Source organism: Filicampus tigris, chromosome 11 (genome assembly GCF_054856515.1).
Source record: "Filicampus tigris isolate MCC_2025a chromosome 11, RoL_Ftig_1.0, whole genome shotgun sequence".
Taxonomy (NCBI): Eukaryota; Metazoa; Chordata; class Actinopteri; order Syngnathiformes; family Syngnathidae; genus Filicampus; species Filicampus tigris.
The window spans coordinates 5,792,663-5,800,219 of record NC_141227.1 but is presented as its reverse complement, the minus strand read 5'-3'; positions in this window follow the sequence as shown (position 1 = coordinate 5,800,219).

Below are 7,557 nucleotides of genomic sequence, written 5' to 3'. Positions count from 1 at the left end.
AACTTTCAAAATCCACGCACACAAGAGCGCCTGAGCCAAGATCCAAACGCTGAACCTCAAAGCTTTGAGGCAGACATGCTAGCCACATGCGAATCATCATGCTAGAAAGTACAGTTCTTTCAGAATTGGAGGATATTTTACGTCCCACCCATCAAATTTCAAATAATGCGCATCGAAAATACATGCCTTTCCTGCGTAAATTTACTTGTCCTTAGACCAAATCGGAAATAAAACAAACTAAGAGAAAATAATGGTTGAAAATAGTTTCGAAAGGAGTACTCCCTAAAATGCAATTTTTCCCTTGTCCCACACCTTAATGACCAAATTGAATCTCAAATAAAACAGTTAAAATGAAATTTAAATTCCATTTTTTTGTATTTGTTTCATTGTTGTCTCTTGTAACCACGGGAACATTTGTTTTCATAAACAGAACATTTCAAATGATAATTATTACCGCTATTCAACGTGTGTCCCACAACATGCACGCAACCCTGTTACCATAACCTTTTTAGCATGGTTGAAGAAGAAGAAAGCAATGGATGACATGATACGCTGGCCTTGACATCATCAAACAGTTTTCCAAAAGAATGGGTTTAGAGCAAAGCTGGATCCTCTCTTCTATTTTTCATATTTTTATAACATAGTTAGCTTTGACTGAATGTCTCACGCTACCCCATGCAACCCTGTTATGCATATGATTCGAATAAGACAATTATTATTTTTCTTTATTTATTTACATAAGTATGTTTGTCCTCTTGGTCAGCACCTAGCTAACCAGCTAGCTTCTACTCCTAAGAGAAAGCTAACATGTGTCCCTGTTGTTACTTGCTACCCTGTTGTTTTGTAGAGTGACAGGGTTACACTAAATTACAGGGTTGCATCTCCTCCAGTTTACTCAGACTTTACAAACTATTATTATTGTTATTAGTTGTTGTAGTTGTAGTAGTATTGATGAAGATGTAGCAGAAAACCAGAACAGGGAAGGTTTATTTTTCAAGAATTTTGAAGCCCAAATGCCCTCCACTTCTGGAATGACCCACTTATGTTCAGGCTAATGAAAATAAAAGCCAATTTAGTCTTGTATTTGTAATACAGTTTAGCTTTAACAGTGGGTATGTCGTACAAAAACAGATAGCATGTATAAATGTTGTTTACAATATTTCCACTGCTAATGAAAGACCCTTTGAATGTCAAGTAACACGATGACGATGTGCTGTGTTTGTTTGCTGTAATTGGGTTGCTATGCAAAACTGCAAACGACTATTCAGTTCTAAATTAACATTTGCCATACCACCTAATGTGGGTTCAAAGTCATTTGGCAGGTGTTGATAAAAACTATTACAATTTGGCAGCTGATGGTGAGGCACTGTGTCAACACCTCCATTAAGATGATGTTGAGCAAAGGAGGTGGCATGACATGTGTAAATTAACAGGGTGCCATATCTGACGAGCTTGGTGCTCCGAGCCAAAGCCTGAACTTTAGCGTTATAATTGGTTGAGTTAAACAACAAAATACATCTAATGCCAAAACTGATGCATCAAACAACGGAGGATCAACCCAAATGCAAACATCCATCTAACATTAGCATATGTACAGTACTATTTTCTACACCAAACGAGCGTCTGTGTCCACAGCATGCACACTGTAAACACACACTGCACCTGCTGCTATTCTGAACTGGGTTACCAAATTGCTCTGCCTTTGTCTACACAACAGGTTAGCCCATCAGAAGGAACTCAGTTCACACTCATTTACACTCGTGTGTGAATTTATTTTCACAAGTTTTTCCAAAAATAAAGCTCTTTAGTATAAGTGGTAGTGAAAGAAATGATAACTTGTATTCAATAACCCTGTTAGAAGTTCATAGATAGGTTGCACTATATCAATAAAATTGTCTTGTATTGATAAAGAAGTGAAACGTAAATAGAAATTGTAGAAGTTGTAGACAGTTCCTCAGTGTAAGTAAAGCAATGTGAAGCTATACTATATTTATTTTTCATATGTCACTGGCGTCAGGCCAAAACCTTGTACCTCCAAATTAGTCACTTTTCAGGAAAACCCAAAAATGCCGAGTTTGTTCAACCATTAGCATTGCATCGTGAAAGAGAGCAAGCAAAAGTTTAGATTTTTGGAAAAATATGAAATTCACCAAAATGTGACTTATGAGGTTTTGGCCCAATGCCAGCAATATGCTGTATAGTTGGGGGCTAAATTTTACAAATCTCAAATGATGGCTGATTGGTTGAAAACAGGGAACTGAGAAATAAGAACAAACATCTTCTGTTCTCTTGCCTTGCCACTCAGTGTAGAATGCAAGTACGGTAAATGCAGGCAAATGACATGGCCCGTGACAAATGTTATTTGAGTCTGTGCCGTGAACAATGAATGGCCGTAGTTTGGACACCCCAAAAAGAATTGAAATCGAGAATCGTTTGGAATTAGAATCGAAACAAGGAACCAGAATAGGAACCGGAATAATTGACATCGAAACGATGCCCAATGCTACTCTACACTATGTTTTGTTCTCGGTCATTTGTACACCCTGTCAGTAACTCCTCCATTTCCAATACATACTATGCCGTATTGCTAAATGTTGAGTACGTCCATTGGCAGCGTGAATCACTTATATATTTCACACAACTGTCGAGAGTGCACCCAGCATGAGAAAGAGAGGTATAGGTAAAAACAGTGGAGCTAAAGGTTGAAAAAAAAAAAACTGGCTAGTGCAAATCTGATTAGCTGTAACTTTAGTCAGTCACCAGCTTCATTGGCTGGTGTTCAAGAAAGTTAATTTCAAACCCTATTCATTTGATTATCTAACAGTAATTTGTGAGTAAGCATTATCTATATTGCCCCACTGGCCTACTTTTTACATAATACAACAGGTTTGGGATTTTTTTCCCCCTCCTTTATTCAGTTATGTCACTAGTTGTGTCAACAAAGAAGGATGCTAAAACTGGTCTCTGCAATCAATCATCAAGTGTCCTCTACAAAGACTTTGACTCTCCTGTTGTCACATATCAAGTCTTCACTTCTTCTGGAAGCTGTTTCAGTGAGTGTTTCACCATGCATGCGTGCACATACGCACTTGGTCACGTTAATCATTCGGTATGCAACCAGAAAGAAAGTTGTCTCTGAGTCTTGCTCGCTGCTACACATAGTTTCGTATTACATTGTTATTTAACATCATTATAGAAAACACAAGCTGGACCAGTTGGGGCAGACGGTTTCCAGTCAAGCCCGCCTCATCTGGCTCCGGCTCCTCAATTTCCTTTCCTGAAGCCTCCTGAAAACCTGACAACGCAATGCGCGACGTTACAGATTGAAATAGACAGTCGTTATTACGGGCGAGCTCTGTGAGGTTTTTTTTCAAAACAGGACATTGGCAGCTGTGTTTGCATTAATGAAATGAAAGATATTTTTTAAGTACTTTTTATATATGGGTCTCAAGGGGTTTCTTATGTGGCAAAGTATTAACACAATTGGAATATTTCAAACAAATTTACAAAATATCAGAAGAAAATGTCAGTCAGACTTAAATAAGTTCCTCTTCAATCAAAGGTCTTGTCAATAGTAAAAGGATGCGCGAGTTTAAGAAGTCTAAGATAAGAAGGTTTTGCCCTTCTGGTGGGAAACTGCTTTGTCAGTACGACAGTTTTCATCTTTTACTTTACTAGTTTGTTTAGTTTGTTTCACATGTTGCACATATGATTTCACTCATGTTATTTTGTTTTCAATTTCCTATTGTGTGTCTTTAAGTACAACAAAGCCATCCAATTATACATATGACAAATATTTGTACCGTTTGTGTTACGTTGTACTGTGTGTACCTTTTATGCAACAATCATGTCCTCAGACTAACAAGTCAGTGCAAATGTATAAATGACATTGTGCTATGATTTCATTATTTGTAAGCTAACTGATGGAAGGATGCCCAGTTTGCAAACTGTCATCTTTTACGTCACAATGCTCACTTAGATAACAGATCATCTCCGTGCCACAGCATTTCTAAACTTTCTGGAGTACATTTTAATTATAGCAATTATAGTTTAAGAGTTGGACTCTCGCTTTACAAAGTAACTCACAAAGCTGGGAAAATCCCACCAACAGCATGAGACGATTTGAGAGTACAGGACAGTATTCGACAATACAGTCAGGAAGCAGGTTAGATTAGATTTTTTTTTTTTTTTTTTGGTCCACAGATGGACCCTGTCCAGGACCCTGATTCTCTGGTTCCAAAGCAAGTCATTTTGCCTAAAATTCTTCAATTCTTCAGCTTATTGTTGCTATTTGCTATTTTTATTGTCCGATCATGAATGTTTTGACTTTTTTCTATTGGCCTACTTTTTACATAATACATCAAGTTGCGGATATTCTTGGGGGTTTCTATTTAAGAGCGTGACAAACAAACACTGGCCTGTCTAATAAAATAATGAGCACCTTTAAATAGAAATGGAATCTCCTATTGTCATACACACAAAGGCCAAATTGTTGGTACAATTCTGTCCAAGAAAAAATAACATAAAACGCACAATGATCACTGAAATAAGTGAAGCTCACAAAGAAAATAATAAATGAATTTCCTGAAAATGAATGAGTCAAAATCAGGCATTGTGCTTGTGTGGCAAAGCAAAATTACAGTATGATAAAAAAAAAGAAGTTAACTGACAGTGAAACATTTCCGAACAGTCATGACGTCAGCCTTAATTCAATACTTTTCTCCTCAACCTTTTGAGGCAATCACGGCACATGAATTATGTCTGTAACCCTGAGTGAAATTTTTGCATTTGTCAACATTTTTTTTTTTTTTTCACACACTCCTCGTGAGCTGTCCCAGGTTTGAAGGGCCTCTGCTCTATTCCAGACTGCATGTTTGAACTCCTCCCACAGAAGATTGAAATCAGGAAACTTCAGAATAGTCCACTCTAGTGTTCTTGGTCATTCTTGGGTGTTTTCAGCTGTGTGTTGTCATGAACTGTGGCTGAGACCAAGCTTTCTGACACATTTCGCTCCAGTTACGCACAGTTAGCTTTAGTAACAATTCAGCCTATTTGTGTATATCACCATTCTTTATTTCTGTTAGAAGTTAAGTCAATGATCACATAAGAATTGAGAGAACATTTTCATATCACAAACAACGCCGGAGTGGGCATGCAAGTGCATGTAGACATGGTGTTTAGTGAGTACCGACACTTGCAGCAGCGTGCCTCACTCACGTTTTCGACCTACAAGCAGTTGCAGGATTAAAGACAGTTTCATTGAAAGGCTTTACTAGAGTTTAGGAACCTCCATGTTTGATACTGATACTTGTTTGAACAGTTGATTGAGAAAAGGCAGTCACAGCAGAACATGTTTGATGATCCCCATGTGCGCTAGCTCTCACTTTATCCATGTAGCGCTGTTGCTGTTGCTGTGACTTTCAGCTTGTCCCGGTAGGGGTCATCGACGTGAGTCACTCACATGATATGTTTGGCACAGTTTTCAGATTTTACGCCAGATGTTCGTCCTGACACCAATCACCCACTTGCTTTAGTCTGGGCTTGCGACCGGCAGTGCCTTGCTAATCCAATCTTATAATTAGTGACATGAATAATTTTAATAAATCATTAATCATACATTCACTATATTTTATGTTCAAATTCCAAAATGACTCATACTCTTTCTCAATAGTGTTCAGAATGTAATAGATGTACATGCACAAGATTAGAAGTTATGATACAAAAAGGAAGCGTTTACGGTACTCAAAATTGATAGGGACAAAAATGTGACTTTTTCATTAACATCTATATTGTGGCTCTTTCTCCTCCCTTGTGTCATTTCCAGATACCCATTCGACAAATTCATTTCAAAATTAACTTGCGCTAAAAATGTGTCCAAGGTCCAACCTACTGGTAATTGTTCACTACAAAGTACATGGCACACTTTTTTACATCCAAGTAACAGCAGGACCTCTTTCAAAAAAGAATTAATATTCTCATATATATTCATTAAATATTATTAGATTAAATGTAAAAGCCTAAATGTGGAAGTCAACCCAAACATATTTTTTTAAGGAATATGTTCTATGCAGGCCTACTAGTTGAAATACGGCATTCTGATTAATATTGCCTTTGTGCAGTATAAGTTAAGCAGCAAAATCCACCCACTTTTACCCATCTCAGGGGGCAGCCATTTTGTCACGTCTGTCGACTGAAGATGATATGGAAGTTGCTCAGGGCGCGAATAACGACCAATCACAGCTCACCTGTTTTCTGAAGCTGAGCCCTGAGCAACTTCGATGTCATCTTCAGTGGACAGAAGTGACAAAATGGCCGCCCCCTGAGCTAGCTGAAAACGGGTGAATTTCTCATATTCCATAAATGCAATTACCTAGTTAGAATGCCGTGTTTAGACTAGTGGGCCTGCATAGAACATATTCTGGAAAAAAATATTTTGGGGTTGACTTTCCCCTTTAAAAATATATTTTTAATTCATCAACATCAGGCAAAAACTGGCTAAATAAATGCACTAAATAAATATAAGCGAAGTCTTGATAATGTAGTTCTTCAGTGGGTCGGATTTAAAAATGATATTTTGTCCACCCCTGTTGTACTGTGTCTGGTAAAATGTAAGTAGTCTTTGTCTTTGATCTCCATAAATCACTACAGTGCAAAAGGTCATGGGCTCTTTGCATGCACCCCAAATACCAGGTCCACCATCAACCCAAGCATCTTCCCACACACTTTGACATCACAAGCCAATTCCCAGGATAATGACAGCATCATCTTACAAATGGCAGTCAAACTTTCGCACGCCTACACGAATAATACCACATCGGCATTTTATGCAGTCCGCCCAACGGCAAAGCTGCTGTGACGGCTCGACGCACACGCCCGCCCCACAGCATTGACATCACTTGGCCTCTTTGGTCAAACCACAATACGCACCTCTGCACTCGCTGCTTGTGTTTAGGAGAAGCTCTCTTCATACTGACAGCAGCCGCCTCCTCACACACCTCAATCGGGTGTCAATGTCACTGCCTCTGTCACTTTACTTTACTATTCACCCCATCGTGGGGGAATTTCACTACAATGTCACTGTAATATTTCATAGTTAATTGCCACAAACTACATATAGGTAGGCGCAGATGTACAGGCATTTTTAATCATTTTAACTTTAACGCAGTATAACAATTATGCATATAGTATCATACATCATAAGTATTGCATGTATAATTTATCATTATTATATTACAAGTATATAGTAGCACTGTCATTGATATACTTCCAGTGCCACGCCTGTTATTTACAAAACCAAAGAAGAAGTTGGTCATTTGACCACATATTTTTGAAGAGCCATCCATTTTGCTCATCCTGCAAAGAAGGGGAGACACCTGGCTTAAGAGGAACATTTTTAGCCCCCCCAAAGTAAAATTTATTCATTAATCTACATTTCAAAAAATATGTTTAACCCTTTCATGCATTAATTATGATTTAATGTTATTATTTAAAATATAAATCTATTTTTTAGTTTAATTAATATAGGCGAAAGCAACTTTTAAATAGCTGCCCACTGTA